Below are 20,314 nucleotides of genomic sequence, written 5' to 3'. Positions count from 1 at the left end.
CGGGCTCTGTTCTGCTATGAACCATGCAAACTTAATGCAGACCAGCTGGATCATCTCTTCAGGATTAGTTTGTCTCCAGACGGGAGCAACAACAGAGCTGCTGAAGAGATAGTTGTTACATTTTGGAGAGACTATCTTCAAGATGCTGAAGGTAAATTACATAGAATAGGAAATTTAACATTGTCCATTAATTCTTGCTTCATTATCTATTCTTTCACAATTAAGCACACAACAGCAGCTGATTCTCGTTTCTTCAAAGGCTCAACAGATATGATGTTGATCTTTTTATATGCCTCAGAACATATGCCATTTAATACCTTAAAATGTCACTTTCACTGAAAATTTTACTAACTCTTTCACCACTTGACAACTGTAAACAGACACCACCACAGCAACATCATCTAACATAATTTATCTCAAAATCAGAACTGTACATTCATTTAACTTATTTATAACGATAATAAAAATCCAAATAGGCTCTTGGCTATTAGGCAAACTATTTTCCTATCATTGGCTTTTCCTATAACAGGGTCATATTGGATGAAAATAGAGGGGGTGGGGTGCTAGTTACAGTGCCAGAAAAACCCTATGCTGGTGCTTGGAAAAATGCTCCTTGATGCTTTGCTTAGTGTTTTAATAACTTTTTTTTTTTTATAACAATCTGACATTTTCTGTGGTGACTTATATTCTTCTTGTACACGCTGTGACCTCATGTTTGTTTTTTCTTTTCAATTGTAAGAAGAGAAAGGGCCTTCCAAACTCCAGAATATATTGGCCTTCGCAACAGGAGTATCTGTGGTGCCACCTATTGGGTTTTCTCCAACTCCATGTGTCCAGTTGATTCACAAAGATGATGATGACTTTTCGTCACCATTTCCAATGGCAAACACTTGTATCAACTCAATCAAATTGCCACTACACACATCATATCAGGTGTTCAAAGAGCAATTTGACTTTGCATTAGGAAATACTTATGGTTTTGGTCGGGCATAAACATGCCATGCCAGTTGTTCATATGTTTGCTATTGTCTACTGAAAATACTTTCAAACTCTCCTTACGCAGCTGAGCACAGTAACACATAGTAGTCTTGCGTTGATGTGTGAAGGATTAAAATGACCACTGTATGTTTTCTGTTTTTCTTTTAATGTAATGAAGTTTCATGTTAGTTTTTAAATTTAGACACAAAAGCACATCTTTCGAACATGTAACTGGCTCCACTGAGAATATATTACCTTCTTGTACATTTTTTTCTGACAGATAAAACCCTGAAATTTGTGTTTTACATGTGATAACCATATTGTTCGACACCTGCTGTTTCGTGTAATGTTAGTCAAAAAAACAGTTGAAATATTCAGGCCAATCTGATTTGTCTAATGCAAGACATGCAGTTTGTTATTTTGTTTCTTGGGTTTATTCATCAAGAATTTTTCTGATGATGCATTTTTTAAAATAATGCTTTCAGTAAAATTTGGCTATATACCTCATTTATTTGTACTTTCATACATTGTGTTTTACAAAATGTTCCACGGGACAAAAACAACTCACTACATAAAGTGAACAAGGGAAGAGAAAATATCTATTACATGGTTTTCATCGTTTTCAAGGGGATTCACACGTCGAACATTGTTCATCCTGATTTCGTTAATGGTTGCATCAATATCTGGAACAATAACATTGTTATTGGTTTGAATATCAGGTAATGGCCTGTGTTGTTCAATGCCATAATGGTCATTGTTAAAAATGTCATTTATTACAGATGGATTCCAATGTTACTTATGACATCTGTATGCCAGAGCTGAAGTGGCGTCTGCCCACCTTGTGTAGAGAGGCCATGATTGTTCCACTGATTAATAAATTCTGAAATTGCATGTTCAATTCTTGGTAAATAACCATAATGCAGGCAAAAACGATTATGTTCATTTAATGAATCTAATATACCTTGTTCCTCCATAAAATTGAAAATATTTATAAAGTGCCTAGAAACAACTCTATTGAGTTCAGCCCATAGTCTCTCAATTCTCTGATTGTGTACTGAAACACCTTTGATTACACTGTTTAACCCCCTTTTTTCCAACATAAAACGAGCAACAAGTACATTTTCCATACCATGGTCACATCTGACTCTCAAAGGTATTCCAAAGTTCTCAACTCCTTCCAAGAATAAAGAAAGGACACTTGAAGCTCTATTATTTGTTAAGCAGCGTAAATATATTATAGTCCTACTGAAGCCATCCACGCAGCCATGAAGAACCATCTGCCACCTAACCAGCTTATGGTTTCCATCAAAATGCCTGTTAAAAGATTAAAATCATTTTAATAACCCCTGTACATGCATCATTTGGATACTAAATTAACAGATATCAAAATTGTTTAAATTTACCATAGTTGATTGGGGCCCTGAACACTGTATAGGGTAGTTCATTGTTATTGTTTTGATCCGGGTTTTTCGCGCATGCGAGCCGGACTGGTTGGCAAAAGGCGAACACAATGGCAGATGTAAACAGAGAAACCAACGAGTTCTCCACATATTTTTCTTTTTTAGATAACGTATCACAAGATCGTTTTAAGAGTAAATGCTGCCAAGGGTTCCGTACCGCAACATACAGCTGCCTTATAAACACGCAGGCCAGTACACACGAGAGAGCACGAAAGCCCCTGAAACCACTGGACGGCTACAATTATTTTATATCGGGAAAAAGGCTCCAGCAACGTCCGCGACGCCATGAGGGATTAAGCGGTCAGAAAATGGATGGATGGATGGATGTTGTTCACACGTTTGTGCAACAGCACAAAGCGGCGTCGGACACAGACAGCGCCTCAGCAGAGAGGAAGACCCGCCCGGTAGGTTAAAAAAAAACATTTTTTACTACGGATTATTTTGGTGTTTTTGTCTTGTTAAAATGGGTGGAGGTGTCGGCGACATTGCAGCGTAAACACAGACGTGTTTACGCTAGCGCCCGTGAACAGGGGCGGAGGGGAGGTGGCGATTGCTACACGGGCCGGAGTAGCCGCTGTCTGGAGCTCCAGGCAGCGGCTACTGCTGCCGCAGCCCGTGAACGGGCGGCCACCGGGACTACCTCACTAACCGCCCTCAGTACGTGCGGCACTCTGCAGCACCGGGGCCACCTGTCTGGATCAGCAGCGGCTGCTGCTCCGGCCCGTGTAGCGGTCGCCACCTCCCCTCCGCCGCTATTTAAGTAGAACAATGACTAGAGCAGAATTAAGTTGTTTTTACCGGAGATGAAGTGTAGACTGCAAATTCTGTCGTAGTATGATGGCTCCCCCAGTCCATTGGGAGTGTCTGCCTGCGCTCTTTTCATTGAAAATATCCATTTCTTTCTTCGTCCTTCCTCCTTCGGTAAACAAAATTGCAGCGTAAACACAGACGTACTAGCGCCATAAGAAGAAATTAGGTTTTTCTTTGAGGAAGTCCAGAAAAGCTGAAGAGAGACAACATTAATATTAAGGACCACTATGAATGGAGTGGGTCAAACCAAAATATAACTTTATTTTTTACAAACCATGAACCACGCCCAAAGGAAACAAGAGAAAAGAAAAAGTACACTTCAGCTTTTTATACACTGAAGTGAACAGACATGATGTGTTAAATAACCTAAATCAAGATCTGTGAATTTACCAAGGCTTTCTCTCATTTTACACACGTTGAAAGCAGTTTTGTCTCTGAAAAGTATTTGGTTTTCTGCAATTGCAGAAAATAAAAGAAGAGGTGCCTTATTTTATTATTAGTTTAGGCTGATGTGTTATCTATATATTTATCCCAGTGCATTATTTTGTTTAAAATATTCAAGACAAGCTTGCATATACAATTATACAAACATTATTTGTATTTGTTTTTATTCATAATGATTTTTTTTTTACCGTTTTGCGCAGATTTCTGTAATGTAGTGATAATGTTTCAAACAATTTGTGGGATGGGGTTTAAAGGCCACATCTCCAGGAGGTGATTCTGTCCTCCAGGCTTTTCTTGGCCAGTTGAAAAGCAATGTGCCATTGATTACAACCGAGCTGTGCCGAGCGGTATAGAGTGGACAAAATAGAGAAGAGCCAGTGGAAAGGGGGCTATAAAGCATGATACAGGTGCAGAAATAAAACATCTCAGAGATATACAAACATGGTTTAAAGCTTATCTTGTAAGCAGCAAAAGCATAGAAGGTAATCAACTGCTTTCACATTGAAGAAGGTCTTCTGAATTGTCAGTCGTAACCCTGTCATGTTGTAATAGGTTATCATGTTGTAATAGGTCATGGAGAGGTGAGTAAAATCTTTATCCAGTGTGCAGAGGACCTCGCAGACATCTACCTGGGCCTTTCTACCACGCTAATTCAGTTGCATTTGTTTCTGTTTTACAGTTTACAGGGACACAAAAGCCAATTTTATGCTTTCCCGGTTTCTCGACAGATAATATAATATAAAACTCAGCTATTTCCCTTTGTGTCAGTTTACCACAACTAGTGCAAAAACAAACCAGAAAGGCCATGCTTCTCCCATTTATCAGTCCCAGGGAAGTAACAAAATAAGTATTGGCAAATCTACCAAGGAGTACACCCGGGGGTTAAGGGGTTAGGGTCAGTTTCTACTGTACACAAGAGAAACAATATACTACCCGTTTGTCAAATCACCTGCAGGGAGTTCCCCATAAATATGCAGGAACATAGAAGAGGATTATTCAACTTGAACATCTAAATACAGTAACTTACAATTACAGTGTTTAATTTGGGTAACCTTTTGCTAAAGATTAAAGCTAGATCCATGCTTACACTTAGGCAGCTCAGGACACCCACAAAGCAACAAACAGATAACAGTCCCCTTCACACCCATGAAACAAATAATGTCTCCATGACGACACATTCTATCATTAAATGTCACGTGAGGAGACATCTAAGACACCCCTTTCAGGGGTGTGTCTAGGTTTAGAAAAAGGACATGTGGGCATGATTTGGGGGTCTTCTTCGGTACATCGCCAGTGTAGTTTGGTTGTAAGAGCCTCACCCATGAAACCTGTAATAATTTCTCTGGTGTAATTTTAATTAAATTGTTGAACTCTAACTTTGTACGTAAGATACCCTTAGAAGGTGTTTTATTTTGGTTAGCCACTTATAGGAAGTAATAGAACCAGAGGGGAAGACTTTGAGTGTGCACATTCTTTGAGTGTGTGTAATAATACATAGCCCCAATCTACAAAATTATTTCTCATTTAAGGAAAAATCACCAAGGCCTACTGAAAGACTCTTATTATCAAAGCAAACTACTATGACATCCATTGCTGGTGACAGACACCCAGTGTCTACCAATTAACTGTATTTCCCCTTCACAGGGATCCATTGCTGAATGATGGTAGGCGTAGTAATCTAACAACATAATCACTGAACTAAGCAATTGTACATGTATCTGTTTTAATTATATGCTATGAAAACAAATATGGAATTTGGGTGGATGGTTGAATGGCACGGATGGAGGAATGGATGGCATGGTCTGCATTTATAGAAACTTTCCAGAACTTAAAATCTTGGGTAGGTCAGTAACTTTAATAAATGGCTCACAATAATTTGGAAATGGCCTTGTAAGTTTTTCCAGATTTCCTTTTCTAAATTTTAAAACTAACAATGTTGTAATTTGCACGACAGCTCAGAATTTAGAAAGCTTTTCTTTGTTTTTGCCATGGCCATATCTCTGTGCCTGTTCAGTATGCTTAGAAATGGAAGGAAATAGAAAATAACATGTTTTGACATTTAATGTCAGGTCACAACAAGACACTTGTTGTATAACATTAATAAATGATTTTAACTATGAAAACCCTCTTCTAGTTGAACCCATTTCCAGTTAATATGCTCTAAATAGTGGGTCTTGTGTCAGTCCATAAATCAACTTCTTAACCTTTTTCAACACAATTACAAACCCCTCACTGAAAAAGTAACCAACAGCAACTTAAAGAAAAGAGAAAATGAATTCTAAATAATCTATGGCAGCCAAGAGGGACTGGAGCAGATTGGAAAGGATTATCTTATCAAGTAAATATGTGCAGTCTGTTTCAAGTGTGTGCAGAGCAATTAAAAGCTTGTTTCCTTTTCTCAGCATTAGCGTAATGATTTTTTAAGGATATAAGCTCATGGCGGTGCATAAGATGCTTGTTAATTGATGTCTCTGAGGGTTCACCAGTGGATGCATACTTTTTAGGGCTAAAGCCCTGGTTAGATAGATGGATAGATGGAAGGCTGTTGTGCACTGTTTTAGATGGTTTTGTTATAAGTAATGTGTCTAAAGGCAGTCAGTGGTTAGTAATAAAATTAATACTTTAAAATTAATTAGTTGATATATAATGACTATAACAGAAGATGACATTTTCATTAAAAAATAATAGAATTATTGTATTCCTTCACTGGAATTTTAAATAGTTCTTTCTTGAACCTATATTTTTGTCATGATCTCAGCACTAGTGCTGGTTTGATTCAAGACCCAACACACCTGTGTAGCTCCGCCTCATTCTCATCATCACTCATCTGATCCACCTGCTCCTGTCACTATATATTCAGCCTCCAAATCAGACGCTAGTGCCAGATTATTTCAAGCCACTCGGTTAGATTAATCCAACATTCTGTCCTGTTATCCTGCCTGCCTTTGTTCTGACCTGGTCTGTTCCCCGTTTTCTGAGCCTGCCTGAGTCCCTGTCTGATTCTGTCTGCCTCTCTGTTTATCCGACACGTTCTGCCTTTGGAGTTCTGAGCCTGCCTGATCCCTGCTTATTTTCCTAGCCAATCTGTTAACCGACCCAGATTCAAACCTCGACCCTGCTATGGATTTCCCTTTGGATCTTCTCTGGACCTCTGATGACCTGGCTCTGACCCCGGATTGTACCTCTGAACATGGAACCTGGAAATCCCCTCTGTACCTCCAGCCTGCTGTCCTTATAACGGATCTGACTGCCTGCCTGTTTCCCGACCATCTAGTGACCGCCAAAGCTCCCCAAGGGATTTTTCCCCCGACCAGTACAGCAATCATCGACAAGCGCATTAACCAACAATTACTGGGTCTCTTTTGTTTCCTCCGGTCTCCAAAATTCATAGAGGTCAGTGATATTTCTCCCTCTGGCGCATTGGTCCCGTATTGTCGGCGAGATCACTAACCTGTTGTCTCTTCCTTCAGAGATTCCGGCCAAAGACGCTGACGGTAGTCCCGCAGCCTGCAGCAGTTTAAAGTTAAATAAACCGTGTTAAAACATCTCCTGTCTGTCCTGGTTGAATTCTGGGTCCTTGGTCTCCGCACGTTAACAGAATAATCTGGGCAAAAGTATGGATCCATCACCAGACAGATAGTGGCGTGCAGGCGTAGAGAAATCCATTTCTCAGTTAGAAGCTGGCGTTACTGAAATTTAAAATAATTTATGTAGCCAGTCTTCAATTGTCAGCCCCCTCCCCACGTCCCGTCCAGTGACGTTGGCATTTCCTGAGCTGCGATTTTCCCCGCCCGAACTGTTTAGCGGGGATCCTGACCAGTGCAGAGCTTTTCTCACTCAATGTGAGCTACAACCAACTGCTTTTGCCACTGATCGCTCTAAGATCGCCTATGTGAACTCTCTCTAAAGCAGGCAAGGCAAAGTTGTGGGGAACTTCAGAATGGCAGAATAACTCTAGCATTTGCGCATTTCATATTCTGCTTTCTCCTAAGAACTTGTCAGAGTTTACAGCTTGGTATTACCTTGTAAAGAGGCCACCAGGGGGCTCTTAGCCTTGAAGCAAGGAGATAAGTCTGTAGCAGAATATGTTATTGATTTTCATCTGTTGGCTGCAGAGAGTCGTTGGAATGAAGACGCACATTTGGATGTGTTTATTATCGGTCTAAATGAACAGTGTTGCCAACTCCTCAGTAAGGAAAGTAGCTATTGGCTGTGCTAAAAGTCGCTGAACGACGTCATCGCCTAATTTGCATAATCTGCCACATGATGTGATGTGCATGTTATTGAGGCTGTGGGAGGAATAACGTTGTTAGAGAGAGACAAAAAGTGAGTAAAAACATTCAGAATATATAGAGCTACTTTTTTCTGTCCATTAATGTTACAATACTGACCCTCCTCCTTTAACCGGGCTTGGGACCGGCAAAATGAACCATAAAGAGACACTATGGCGGAGTTACAATTTTTTTTTTCAACTTTTTTTTTTCACGTTTTCTTTTTTTCCCTTGTGGTCCACTAAGGAGCCTACAAGTCACGGTAAAACATGAACATTTTGAACCATCAATTTTTTTTTACATTACATTAACATTAACAATCTAAATGGACCAAAAAAAGACTACAAAGAATCAATGGCAATGTGAGCAAATAATGGTAATTTTTTTTAATAAGTATCAGGATTCTGCTAGCAGTGCTGTGCAGTTTTTTGCCAGCACTGCCTGCTCTCTTCTCTCCCTCTCACAGGTGACTGCAGTTTGACAGGTGGGCGTGGTGCACACCTGTAGCTCGTTCGGCGGCTCCATGCTGAGGCATAAAAGCGGAGTTCAGTCACCTGGAGAATGCCAGATTGTTAACCTTGTTGTTATGACTCAGTGGCCTCTGTTTCAAGACAGCAAACCCTTTTCCTGCGCTAAACTCTTCCTATCTCTCCCAGGTGGCCTCGCTCTTATGATTCCATTCCAAACGGCCCACGTATCCTGAAGTCTCAGGTCAAAGCTCCGAGTTTCCTTGTTCCGGATCCCACTCTGGAAATCTGGTCTACCATGTCGGGCTGAGATCCCTTCCCACACTTCTCTGGTTCCTCCAGCTGCCCTCTGGTCACTGCTTTCGGCTACAGTGCTACTCGGACTGCCTTGCCCCATCTGCCCGCTCACCTGTTGATCAGTCATCGTTTCCATCACAGAAGTGAGCCTTGCCGAATCCGCCCGCCAGAATCACTCCCCCCACGGATAGGTTACCCGAACCGGACGGTAAGCGTATCATTCTCTAGGCTTACAGTTGTCCTGGGCTTGGTCTAATCAGCTGATTAGAGCCTATCACCGATCAGTCCCGCCCCTGCTGTGCTGTCCTTCACACTTAATAATCTAGCTCCATCATATATCAGAGAATATTTGATCTGATTACCCCATATGTTCCTAACAGAGCACTTCACTGTCAGACAGCATGTCTGCTGGTGGTTCCTAGAGTCTCTAAAAGTAGAATGGGAGGCAGATCTATTACTTATCAGGCTCCTCTCCAGTGGAACCAACTCCCAGTTTTGGTCCATGAGGCAGACAATCTATCTACTTTTAAGACTAAGCTTAAAACTTTCCTTTTTTACATAGCTTATAGTTAGAATGGCTTGGGTTACCCTGAGTTCTCCTACTGCTCCTCAATTTGCGTTGTTAGTTGTTATTTCAACTTGTTCATAGTAGGTACACCTGCTCTGGCGTTCTGTTAGCTGTGATATCATCCAGGGGGAGCAGATCGTCCGCTATTACCATATAACAGAGAAAGGATTCCTGGATCATTGTGTGCTTCTGTGCTTTTGTGTCTCTGCTCTATCTTCTCTAACCCCCAGTCAGTCGAGGCAGATGACAGAGTCTGGTTCTGGTGGAGGTTTTCCTCCCTATTAAAGGGGAGTTTTCCTCTCCACTGTTGCCTTATACTTGTTCAGTATGAGGGATTACTGCAAAGCCATCATCAATATAGACGACTGTCCACTGTGGCTCTACGCTTTTTCATGAGGAGTGAATGCTGCTTGTCAAGATTTGATGCAATCTACTGGGTTTCTTAGATAGGAAACATTTTGACCAATCTGTATGATTTGATTGAATTTGACTTTTTAAAGTATCTTGAGATGACATGTGTTGTCAATTGCCGCTATACAAATAAAATTTTACTGAATTGAATTGAAATTTAATTAACCACCCATAAGTTGTTAGTGTTGCTGCCCGGCACTTGAACAATTACAATATTTGATGCCCACAAAGCTGTACCTTGAAGATTCAGCTTGTTTCCTACACATCACCCAGAACTTTTCAATCTTGTCTTACAGTGCTATGAAAAATGACCCCTTCCCAGACCATTTATCTATTTTGTCACTATTAATGTGTCTGATCATTAAACATGTCTTATTTTAAGACAAATAAAACCTAAGTAAATTTTAGCTGATTATGTAGGTTAACATACTGCTGCATTTGAGCAAGGTTGAAACCCATACCCTGGAGCAGAAGCTGGAGGAACATATGATTAGACTGTTATAGATCTTGTGGTAATTTCTGGAAAAAACATGTTGAGTGATGTTGGCAAATTCAAAATGGGTCAGTTTTAATAAGTTCACAAGAAATCTTATTGGTAGCACATATTAGAGTTTTATTGTACAGCTTTATCAGTGTGTGATGATTTTACTCAAACTGCTCAGCTAATTTTACTGATTAGTAAGTGTCATGGTTTTTTTAATGTGTTTGGCCCACATGCAGAGATCACTTGGAGACAGAAGCAGGTTTAGAAGTTTATTGTTAAACGTGCAAGACAAGGAGCATCAACGTGGATTGTTTGAGGGAACTGTACGGAGGAAGCGAGTGAAATCTGCGGAAAAGAGGCAGAACGTTAGACGTCGGACAACTCTCACGCCTAAACGTCTTTACGGAGAGGTGGGAGGGCTTACCGCGTAGCGCAGGAACCGAGCCGGGGGGAGTGGCGTGGAAAGACGGGCACAGAGGCAGCCTCCCGCAGATGACTGAGAGGCAGGTGGGCGGTCCGGCGGAGCGGAGAGGGATCCGAGCAGCAGCGGCGTGAAGGTGATCCGTTGACAGCCAAGAGAACCAGATGGAGGAGCCGGTTCCAGAAGATCAATTTACGGGAGACCTGACTGACGACGTCAAGGCTTGGGAGAGCCGCTTGGGACGGGACCCAAGGCGGAGGCAGACCTGGAGCACAGGAGACTTAGGTTAGACAGGGAGAAACGAGAGAGATGTCGGACGACAAAGGGCCACTGAGTTTTACCACTTTAGGTTAACAATCTGGCATCTCTCGGCTGTCTGAGCGCAGTTCTTATAGCGCCGCCGCGTGCCGCTGAACGAGCCGCAGGTGTGTGTCTCCGCCCACCAGTCAACTCGAATCACCTGCCAGGAGGGGAGAGGGAAAAAGACTGCGCTGGCCGGGGAAAACACAGTGCAGTCTGCTGAGCCCTGACACCACCCCCCCCTCAATGGTCGCCACCCGGCGACCCCGAGGACGTGGAGGGGCGTGAGGCGTTGAAGTCCTCAATCAGGGACTGATCTGGGATGGCGGAGCTGGGCAGCCATGACCGGTCTCCGGGGTCGCGGCCCTCCCAGTCGACAAGGTACTGATGGCCCCTGCCCCGTCGACGGGAGTCCACGATTCTCCGAATCCGGCGGCCCTGGTAGTCCTGAGAGGCTGGAGGGGGCTGGGCGGGAGGGCACAGGGTACTGGAGAATACGGGTTTGATGTGAGAGACATGGAAAGTGGGGTGGGTCCGGGAATTTGGAGGGAGGCGGAGGCGGACAGCGGTGGGACTGATGACAGAGATAATCTCGAAGGGTCCAGAGTAGCGGGGAGCCAGCTTACGGCGAGCGGAGGGAAGGTGCTGGGTGGAAAGCCAAACTCGTTGGCCAGGGCGGTAAAGGGGGGCAGGGTCTCGTCTCCGGTCAGCAAAGCGTTTACTCTGCTCAGCCGTCCTATGCAGGGCCCGAGTGGTTTGGGACCAGAACTGCCGGCAGCGGTGTAAGTGATGCTGGACGGAGGGGACAGCGACTCGTTGTTGGTCAGAGGGGAGGAGTGGAGGTTGGTAGCCAAGGGAAACTTCGAAAGGCGACAAACCTGTGGCGGTGGAGGTGTGTGAATTGTGGGCGTATTCGACCCAGGGAAGAAACTTACTCCAGTCGGAGGGGTTATTGGAGGTCAGGCAACGGAGTGTGGATTCCAGCTCCTGGTTGAGGCGTTCTGTTTGACCGTTGGTTTGCGGGTGGTATCCGGAGGTGAGGGTGTATTTGGCCCCTAGGGCCGAGGCGAACTCCTTCCACACCCGTGAGGTGAATTGAGGACCACGGTCAGACAAGATCTCTGTCGGGATGCCATGCAGACGAAAGACATGCCCAACCAGGAGCTGGGCCGTCTGGAGGGCTGACGGGAGCTTTCGGAGGGGAACCAAGTGGCAAGCTTTAGAAAAACGGTCTATGACAGCGAGAATGACCGTCATGCCCTGGGACGCCGGGAGGCCAGTTATGAAATCCAGGGCCATGTGGGACCAGGGGCGTTCGGGGACAGGCAGCGGTTGCAAAAGGCCCGCGGGCGGTCTGTTGGTGGTCTTATTCAGGGCGCACACGGAACATGAGCGCACATACTCCCGGACGTCACTGGACATGGAGGGCCACCAGAAGCGTCGCGAGAGGAAGGAGAGAGTCCGGTGAACTCCGGGATGGCCAGAGAACTTGGCGGTGTGGGCCCACTGGAGTACGCGGGGTCGGACGGAGGACGGGATGAACATGCGACCAGGTGGGCCATTTCCAGGGTCCGGTTCCGAGCGCAGGGCGCGGGAAATCTCCTCTTCGATCTCCCAGTGGAGGGCGCCGACAGTGCAGGTGGGTGGTAAGATGGAGGCTGGTTCAGCACCAGAGTCTTGTGGGGCGTGGAGACGGGAAAGAGCGTCCGGTTTCAGATTCTTTGAGCCTGGGCGGTAGGTAATCGTCAGATTGAAGCGAGAAAAAAAAAGCGACCAGCGAGCTTGTCGAGGGTTGAGACGTTTGGCGGATTGCAGGTAGGCTAAGTTTTTGTGATCAGTCCAGATGATGATGGGCTGCTCGGATCCCTCTAACCAATGGCGCCACTCCTCTAAAGCGAGTTTTATGGCTAGGAGCTCACGATCACCCACATCATAATTCCGTTCGGCTGGGGTGAGACGACGGGAAAAAAAGGCGCAAGGATGTAGCTTTTGATCACTGCTGGACTGCTGCGAAAGGACGGCACCTACACCGGTGTCTGAAGCATCAATCTCCACTATAAACTGCCTCTGGGGGTCTGGATGCATGAGGACGGGAGCTCGGGAAAATCTCTCTTTCAGGGTCTGAAAGGCCGAGTTAGCAGCAGGATTCCATAGGAACAGAGTCTTGGGTGACGTGAGAGCATGCAGGGGAGCGGCGATTTGGCTGTAGCCTCTTATGAAACGGCGGTAAAAGTTTGCAAATCCCAGAAAGCGTTGCAACTGCTTTCTTGTTTCGGGTACCGGCCACTCGAGGACGGCCCTGATCTTTTCTGGATCCGACCGGACCTGCCCACCTTCTAAAATGAGGCCCAGAAAAGAAACGGATGGCTTGTGAAATTCGCATTTTTCTGCTTTAACAAAAAGGCGGTTCTCCAGAAGGCGCTGAAGGACAAGTCGGACATGTTGGGTGTGTTCAGCGAGGTCTCGGGAATAAATTAATATGTCGTCCAAGTAGACGAACACAAAAATGTTCAAGAAGTCCCGAAGGACATCGTTCACCAGGGCCTGGAAGACCGACGGGGCATTGCACAGGCCGAACGGCATCACACGGTATTCAAAATGACCCAGGGGGGTCTTAAATGCCGTCTTCCACTCATTCCCCCGGCGGATCCGCACCAAATGGTAAGCGTTACGGAGGTCGAGTTTTGAAAAAACCATGGCGTGTTGAACCGGCTCGAGAGCGGAGGACAGCAGTGGGAGAGGATACTTATTTTTGACCGTTATCTGATTAAGCCCCCGATAGTCAATACACGGGCGCAGAGTGCCATCTTTTTTCCCCACAAAGAAAAAGCCAGCTCCCAGCGGGGAGGAGGACGGACGGATCAGGCCGGACGAGAGAGATTCATTAATGTATTTCTCCAGCGCCTCTCGTTCAGCCCGGGAGATGTTATAAAGACGGCTAGCAGGTAACGGGGCGCCAGGGAGCAGGTCTATGGCGCAGTCGTAGGGACGATGTGGCGGCAGAGATTCCGCCCTGCTCTTACTAAACACCTGTTGTAAGTCGTGGTACTCCCTTGGGACCAAGTTTAAGTCAACTGGGCCATCACTAACTGCGGGGTCCTCCGCCAATGAGTTAGACGGGACAGCTGAACGCAAACAGCGGGAGTGACAGGAGAGAGACCAGGATTCTACCCGTCGCTCGGCCCAATTGAGACGAGGGTTGTGATCCAGTAACCAAGGATGTCCCAAAACTATGGGGGCCCGTTTAATGGGAAAAACATAAAAACTGATCAGTTCACGGTGATTACCCGAAATAATGATTTCCAACGGCTTGGTCCGATGGGTAATCTGGGGAAGTGCCCCTCCATCCAGAGCCGAAACCTGGAAGGGAGTAACCAAGCTAACGGTTTCAATCCGTTTCAGAGAAACTAAGGCATGGTCGATCAAGTTAAAGTCACAACCGGAGTCAATCAAAGCAAAAAGATTGAGACTTTCACGAGCCAAAGGAAGAATTGCAGGTAAGCTAAAAAGTGGGGGCGCGGATTCGAGAGATGACGTGAGAGCTGAGTATTTGATCGGGTTCGCCGGCTCTCCCACTATAGCCGACGAACCTGGTCTTTTGGTCGCTCAGGACAAGCCCCAATAAAATGTTTAGGGGAAGCACAATAAATGCAAAGCTTCAAGTCCATTCGTTGCTGCCTCTCCTCCGGAGTGAGATGAACCCTACCTATTTGCATAGGCTCCGGAGGAGAGGGAGGGGCCGCGACGGGCCGGGACGGAGCACGCTCGGGGAGCGAAAGCGCAGGCAAACGTGAAAGTCTCTCCGACCTTCCTCGGCCCCTACTCCTTAAACGGTTATCCAATCGGATGGCGAGGGTAATAAACTCATCTAAGGTGGCCGGCTCTTCCAGGCGAGCCAGCTCATCCTTGAGACCCTCATCAAGCGCTTGGAAAAAAACTGATTTAAGGGCGTGAGGTTCCCATCCCGCGGCGGCAGCCAGAGTGCGAAACTCAACAGCGAAATCTGAGACGCGGCGACCGCGCTGTCGGAGAGCCAGCAGCTGGCGCGACTGCTGAACTGGATCAGACTCAGCCGCAAAAACCATCTTAAACTCGGAAACGAAATCATCAAAGGTGCAGCCGAACTGTCGGCAATCGGGAAAGCGGGCTTCGGCCCATCTTAAAGCTCTCCCGGTTAATAGGCGTAAAATAAAAGAAATCTTGGCACCGTCTTGGGCGTACGTGCGTGGAGAGCGATTGAAAACTAAGGCACATTGAAACAAAAAACCCCCGCAATCCCCATTGTCTCCAGAAAACTTTTCCGGACAAGGAGAGGAAGTCTCCGGGGTAAGTGGGGGTGGTTCTGCAGCCGCAAGCTCGGGAGCAGAGCTAGAAAGCTCGGGAGCACGGGGTGGGTTAGCAGCGCGCAGTGTCTCAGTCAGCTGACTGAAATGAGCTGTCAGATTCTGCAGCTGTTCCTGGGTTGATCGGACCGCTTGCTCGAGAGTATGAAGCTGCTCCTGCTGGGCAGCGAACTGTCTTCCTAGTGATTCTGCTGGGACAGGGTGGCCAGATTGTTCTTCTGTCATGGTTTTTTTAATGTGTTTGGCCCACATGCAGAGATCACTTGGAGACAGAAGCAGGTTTAGAAGTTTATTGTTAAACGTGCAAGACAAGGAGCATCAACGTGGATTGTTTGAGGGAACTGTACGGAGGAAGCGAGTGAAATCTGCGGAAAAGAGGCAGAACGTTAGACGTCGGACAACTCTCACGCCTAAACGTCTTTACGGAGAGGTGGGAGGGCTTACCGCGTAGCGCAGGAACCGAGCCGGGGGGAGTGGCGTGGAAAGACGGGCACAGAGGCAGCCTCCCGCAGATGACTGAGAGGCAGGTGGGCGGTCCGGCGGAGCGGAGAGGGATCCGAGCAGCAGCGGCGTGAAGGTGATCCGTTGACAGCCAAGAGAACCAGATGGAGGAGCCGGTTCCAGAAGATCAATTTACGGGAGACCTGACTGACGACGTCAAGGCTTGGGAGAGCCGCTTGGGACGGGACCCAAGGCGGAGGCAGACCTGGAGCACAGGAGACTTAGGTTAGACAGGGAGAAACGAGAGAGATGTCGGACGACAAAGGGCCACTGAGTTTTACCACTTTAGGTTAACAATCTGGCATCTCTCGGCTGTCTGAGCGCAGTTCTTATAGCGCCGCCGCGTGCCGCTGAACGAGCCGCAGGTGTGTGTCTCCGCCCACCAGTCAACTCGAATCACCTGCCAGGAGGGGAGAGGGAAAAAGACTGCGCTGGCCGGGGAAAACACAGTGCAGTCTGCTGAGCCCTGACAGTAAGTATGTTTATAGCCAGGTGCAACAGCATTTTCATCAAGTAATCATTTATAATTCAGTACAATGAGCCCAGAAGGAGCCATATCTGCAATACACAAGCCAATTTCAATGTATTTTAAACCTGCAGCACAGACTGAACAACAACTAAATATTCAGTCTGACATTTATGTAAGACATCCTTGTTGTGCTGAAGACATTTCACTGATAAAGACGAATAGTTTTTAGAGAATATGGATCCTTCTGAATCTAAATTGACAATGACCCAGGGATCTGCCTAATGTGCTTTTGCTATTTGTCTTATGACATATTAAGGATGACAAGTATGAATGTGATGAGAAAATGAAGCATAATGTAGCAGAGGGCTTAGTTTCTTAAAGAAAACAAAAAGGGGATGTCTGCCTTGAACTCAGAAATTTCCAGGTACTGCTGGAAGAGACTTGTGTTGGTGTTGAAGATAACTGCACATGAATCATGCATTGTAATACTACTGAAAAGTGTACATACTTCTGTTATAATTCAAGTGATTTGCAAATGCTCTCCAGATCTCTCCGAAACTGAGGAACTCTCGTCCATGGCCAAATTCTAGATATCTTGGCTGAAATAAGCCATGACCCGGTTTCACAAATGCAGTAGCATATATACTAAATTACCATGGTGATTTATTCTGTGCAGCTATTCTGCTCCAGACCAGGCTAACAGAAAGGCTTAGTCAATCATGGTGTCTTATTTGTTTAGTCAGTGTTCACACCGATTAGAAACCAATGTGTTTTGTCAGCGATTCCGTTTTCTTATCTGTGTGTTTTGGTATTTTTTAACAGGCCACATTAAAATACCACTGATACATGTTGCCATTCAGTCAAGTACTAGTGTTATTTAACATTATCATGGTAGCCTATACCATTATGAACTTTATAATTCTCTATGTGGACATTGTTACTGTGCAATCGTGCCTGTCTGTTATTGTTCTATTTTTGACAAAAGCCCTTTAATAGACCATTGAGGAGAAACAGGGTATGGCCACGCATAAAAATCACATGATCCGTACCCTTGGTCATGTCATTGTACTCGCGCATGGTCCTTACTGGAAGATAAGGTACGACTGGTGTTACAAATTCTATTGGAGGGTGTCATATTGTATGAAGTAATTAAAACATTGTTTTCTGAAGATTAGCGTGTATGAGAGGGGCGAGAGGGTACGGAAAATGGAAATGAGGTATGACTTGGGATTCTTAGTCATTTTTATGGTGCTTTCTTCATGGGGGGTGTACCGGCCGGGTACATGTTCATTGATTTATTAATATCAAAGAACATGAGCCTTGCTCTTAATTTCTCAAAAACTTGTTAATCCTTTTATGTATTGCTTCTTAAAGTCTATTTTATGCCTCCCTTTAAATGGACTTGTCTGTGATGAATCATTATTGTTACAAGTGATTTCCTATTCTCTGTAATTTAAAATTTTACCTAAGGCTAAAATCAGTAATCTCTGCTTTGTTTCTCTTTGCTATTTTAAGTCTAATAATATTCCATGAGTATGGCATAACAGCCTCCAATCTGGTATTTCTACACTTACCAGTTTGTCACAAATCTATTTTTAACCATAACCTTTGGGTAATTTTTTAGTGAAGTACAGAGTCTACCTGAATACAGCTTCAACGCTTCAGGAACTTAATTTGTATTACAGTAAACCAATTGAACCCTTATTTACTGCTTATCATCACTTCTATTTATTTTCAACTAACCTGGATTATTATTCAGACAAGCAATATGCTCTTAACTTGTTTTCATTTAATTTGTGAAATGCCGTACTTTATTTTTTGAAAGTCTATCTGTTTTCTCAAACTTTTAGCTAAACTTTCAATGCTTCTTTGCCAGGCGATCTCCAAAATGTATTTGCATTCAGAGTTGCAGTTCCCTTGACATATTAACATTTTTGAAACATTTTATGGCATTTATATTTTATACTTAATTACTTCATACAGATGAACATAGTTTTTGTCACAGACAAATTAAATATTTAACATTTAGGACAAACCCACACACATGTCTGTTTTGTCAGGGTGCAGTTTTGCATGCTGCACCCTGAGCATTTCCTGGCTCCTTATTCCTCCAGTGCAATCAACCAGGGCTCGCTCCACCTGCTCACTCTGCTATATAAGCCTACCTCAGTTTGTTCTTCGTCGCTGGATCATCATCAGTCTCCACTCACACCACGCCTTTCAGTCAAGTACTCTTTTTGCTGCGCTGCTGGATCTCAGCCCCACATCCAAGGAACTCTCTCTGTTGCACTCTGGTTCTACAGCAGCCCAGCACCTCCTGGAACTCTCTCTGTTACACTGTTGGATTTACTGCAGCCCCTGTATCCAAGGAACTTTCTCTGCTGCACCTCAGGTTCTTCAGCAGCCCTTGCACCTCCAAGAACTCACCCCAAGACTCTGCTCGGACTCCACTCCAACGCTCTCCTGCTAGCCTGGGGTTCTACCCCAAGGTTCACCCTCGGTCCTCCAGCTTCCTCCCGTCAGCCTGCTCCTGCACTCATCAGCTCCAGTCTGGTAACAGACTCTGGTTTTCTTCCTCCACAACTCATTATTTACAATAAACTCTCAAAACGAGCTCTGTGTGTGTGCTCTGTCCCCGTTCATCAAGACAAATCATGACTTGTTTTTGTCTTTTTTCCGCTCTTTTTACACAGATCTGTGATCCTTCATTTTTGAAACTATTTCACTCAGAAAATGGCAAAACATATTTTAATATCTTAAGTGCATCACCTACTTCAAGAATTATGACCAACGACTGTCTGTTATAATTCCATTCACATTCGTTTGTTGTGCCATATTAACGCCATGATAGATAATTGATGTCAGATTGAATTCTGACAATAGCCACAAAAGGAATTTCACCCCTGCTTCAAACATGGGACCCTCACAGGCACAAAGGATGACCTCTCTCTCACGGGATGGCTCATTGCTAGCATTCGGTAACATGTCATTGTCGAGTGTGTTTTTATGGATATAACAAAGGTCATCTCCACAAGGATCTCATACATTGGTGGGACACTAATGTTTACGTTATTCAGCCTACTCATTATGACTAAAAATAAAGCTAAAGTCTTTAAAGTTGATGCCGAAAACCCGCTAGCCAAAATGCTATTAGCTTCTGTTAACATCCGGTACGGGACATTCAAAAGGAGCTTGTTTTAAAGCATAAAGCTTAACCGTTCTGCTCGGCCATCCTTCGATGGTGCTATGAGCCTTATTTCCACATTAAAATGGAGTATTAATGTCGATTTTAAAGGCAATTTTGATAACTTTAGACTTTAACCGATTTAGCGACCTATCGCTATAGTGACCCCTAGTGCCCGGAGGGAGAATTGCATTAATAAGATCGGCCATAAGTTTTAAATGATTTTACTGAGCAAATTAGTCTTTAGAATGTTATATACTCAAAATAATGTTCTGGTTAACTTGGGCTTTGCATTGTGAATGGGTTGAAACACATGTCAAATGTTGTTCTGAATTAGTCAAGCTAATTTAACCCCAATTCACCTTCTTTAAGTTGAACTTTGGTTCTTTAACTTAAACAAAATATTATTTCATCAAATAATGTTTTGTTTAACTCAGGATTCGCATTGTGAATGGATTAAAACACAAAACAATTTTTGCTAAATTAGTTAAGCTAATTTAACTCCATTCCCTGCTTTTTGAATCAGATCTGCAGTGAACAAGGATTCACTGAATTATTCTGATTATGATCAACCACTTTTGTTTTGTCTTTTGCTCTGTTTTTGCATGTAAATAGTTCCTTAGCTTCTTTTATCTTCATTTTGCTTAGTAGTTTAAGTTTCACTAGCCTAGTAAAGAGGATTTGTTAATTGAAATATTGTGTTAATTCAGGTAAACAGCATTACATAGTGATGTTCTCTGGATGTTCATTCTATTTCTGTTATTAAATTCTTGGACTTGAAAATAAGTTGTCACTCCTTTATTCTATGTGTGTGCAGGTTTTGCTGTTAAAAGATCGCTAGTGCTTGAATTCATCTCTTTCAACCATTGTCTTGATATCAGCTTAAGAGCTGATCATCACCAGACA

Source organism: Fundulus heteroclitus, chromosome 23 (assembly GCF_011125445.2).
Source record: "Fundulus heteroclitus isolate FHET01 chromosome 23, MU-UCD_Fhet_4.1, whole genome shotgun sequence".
Lineage (NCBI taxonomy): Eukaryota > Metazoa > Chordata > Actinopteri > Cyprinodontiformes > Fundulidae > Fundulus > Fundulus heteroclitus.
This window is presented reverse-complemented; position numbering follows the sequence as displayed.